Below are 2,500 nucleotides of genomic sequence, written 5' to 3'. Positions count from 1 at the left end.
ACTGCAGAGGGAGGGAGCCAGGAGGAGTAGGCATCATGCCCCTGCAGTCACCACCACCACCAACGGGACAGAGAGAGAGAGAAAGAGCCAGGTTTGTGGCCTTATCGACGCCTAGCTAGCACAGCATGAGACGAGTGTACCAACTGTATGCATGTGACTGATATATGAATACTTGGGGCCGTGGTTTTAACATTAGACACATACCGACTGTATGAGTCTGACTAATATATACATGGGGAGGGTTATAATACTAAGAGACATTAGTACTGTCTGTCTGAAATACCGATGGCTGGGGTTTTAAAGTCTCTGTCTGTCTGTCTGTCTGTCTGTCTGTCTGTCTGTCTGTCTGTCTGTCTGTCTGTCTGTCTGTCTGTCTGTCTGTCTTTCCTGGGGTTTTAACGTCTCTGTCTGTCTGTCTGTCTGTCTGTCTGTCTGTCTGAAATACCGTTTCCTGGGGTTTTAAAGTCTCTGTCTGTCTGTCTGTCTGTCTGTCTGTCTGTCTGTCTGTCTGTCTGTCTGTGTCTCTAAAATACCGATGGCTGGGGTTTTAACGTCTCTGTCTGTCTGTCTGTCTGTCTGTCTGTCTGTCTGTCTGAAATACCGTTTCCTGGGGTTTTAACGTCTCTGTCTGTCTGTCTGTCTGTCTGTCTGTCTGTCTGTCTGTCTGTCTGTCTGTCTGTCTGTCTGTCTGTCTGTCTGTCTGTCTGTGTCTCTAAAATACTGATGGCTGGGGTTTTAACGTCTGTCTGTCTGTCTGTCTGTCGGTCTGTCTAAAATACTGATGGCTGGGGTTTTAACATCTGTGTCTGTTTGTGTCTGACTAAAATATACGTGTGGAGGGTTACAACCATAACATTAGTATTACTACTGTATGTGTAGTCTCTCATGCCAGACTCACGGCAGCTGTGAGTCTCTACTGTATGCGTAGCCTGACTAAACTAATCATACGTGGAGTGGGTTAAAAAATGACACGCCATTACTGTATCAAATCAAATGTTATTTGTCACATGCGCCGAATACAACAGTGAAATGCTTACTTACAAGCCCTTTTAACCAACAATGCCATTTTTAAGAAAAAATATGAAATGTATTTTAACTAAATAAACTAAAGTGAAAAATAAAAGAGCTAAAATAACAATAACGATAGGCGGTACCATTACCGAGTCAACGTGCGGGGGTACAGGTTAGTCGAGGTAATTGAGGTAATATGTACATGTAGGTAGGGGTAAACAGCGAGTAGCAGCAGCGTAAAAAAAAGGGGGTGGAGGGTCAATACAAATAGTCCAGGTAGCCATTTGATTAGCTGTTCAGGAGTCTTATGGCTTGGGGGTAGAAGCTGTTAAGAAGCCTCTTGGACCGAGACTTGGCGCTTCAGTACCGCTTGCCGTGCGGTAGCAGAGAGAACAGTCTATGACTGGGGTGGCTGGAGTCTTTGGTCATTTTTAGGGCCTTCCTCTGACACCGCCTGGTATAGAGGTCCTGGATGGCAGGAAGCTTGGCCCCAGTGATGTCATGGGCCGTACGCACTACCCTCTGTAGCGTCTTGTGCTCGGAGCCCGAGGAATTGCCATACCAGGCGGTGATGCAACCAGCTCTCGATGGTGCAGCTGTAGAACGTTTTGAGGATCTGAGGACCCATGCCAAATCTTTTCAGTTTCCTGAGGGGGAATAGGCGTTGTTGTGCCCTGTTCACGACTGTCTTGGTGTGTTTAGACCATGATAGTTTGTTGGTGAAGTGGACACCAAGGAACTTGAAGTTCTCAACCTGCTCCACTACAGCCCTGTTGATGAGAATGGGGGCGTGCTCTGCTAGGTCTCTGATCTCCCCCTATAGGCTGTCTCATCGTTGTCGGTGATCAGGCCTACCACCGTTGTTTCGTATGCAAACTTAATGATGGTGTTGGAGTCGTGCTTTGCCACGCAGTCATGGGTGAACAGGGAGTAGAGGAGGGGACTAAGCACACAACCCTGAGGGGCTCCCGTGTTCAGGATCAGCGTGGCAGGTGGGTTTTTGCCTACCCTTACCACCTGGGGGCGGCACGTCAAGAAGTTCAGGATCCAGTTGCAGAGGGAGGTGTTTAGTCCCAGGATCCTTAGCTTAGTGATGAGCTTTGTGGGGACTATGGTGTAGGACACTGAGCCGTAGTCAATGAACAGCATTCTCACATAGGTGCTCCTTTTGTCCCGCTTTCTGAAAGCAGCAGCTCTACCCTTTAGCTCAGTGAGGATGTTGCCTGTAATCCATGGCTACTTGTTGGGGTATATACGTACAGTCATTGTGGGGACGACGTCCTCGATGCACTTATTGATGAAGCCAGTGACTGATGTGGTGTATTCCTCAATGCCATCAGATGAGTCCTGGAACATATTCCAGTCTGTGCTAGAAAAAATAGTCCTGTAGCTTAGCATCTGCGTCATCTGACCATTTCCGTATTGAGCAAGTCACAGGTACATCCTGCTTTAGTTTTTGGTTGTAAGCAGGAATCAGGAGGATATAATT

The 2,500-nt window shown here is 47.4% G+C and overlaps 1 pseudogene; it reads left to right on the top strand.

Annotated features, from left to right (window-relative positions):
• Nucleotides 1-2,500, top strand: part of LOC121841504 — a 180,853-nt pseudogene that overhangs the window by 133,978 nt on the left and 44,375 nt on the right.

Source organism: Oncorhynchus tshawytscha, linkage group LG31 (assembly GCF_018296145.1).
Source record: "Oncorhynchus tshawytscha isolate Ot180627B linkage group LG31, Otsh_v2.0, whole genome shotgun sequence".
In the NCBI taxonomy this organism is placed as follows: Eukaryota; Metazoa; Chordata; class Actinopteri; order Salmoniformes; family Salmonidae; genus Oncorhynchus; species Oncorhynchus tshawytscha.
Note: the sequence above shows the minus strand (reverse complement) of the source record. Positions and strands in the feature narration are given on the sequence as shown.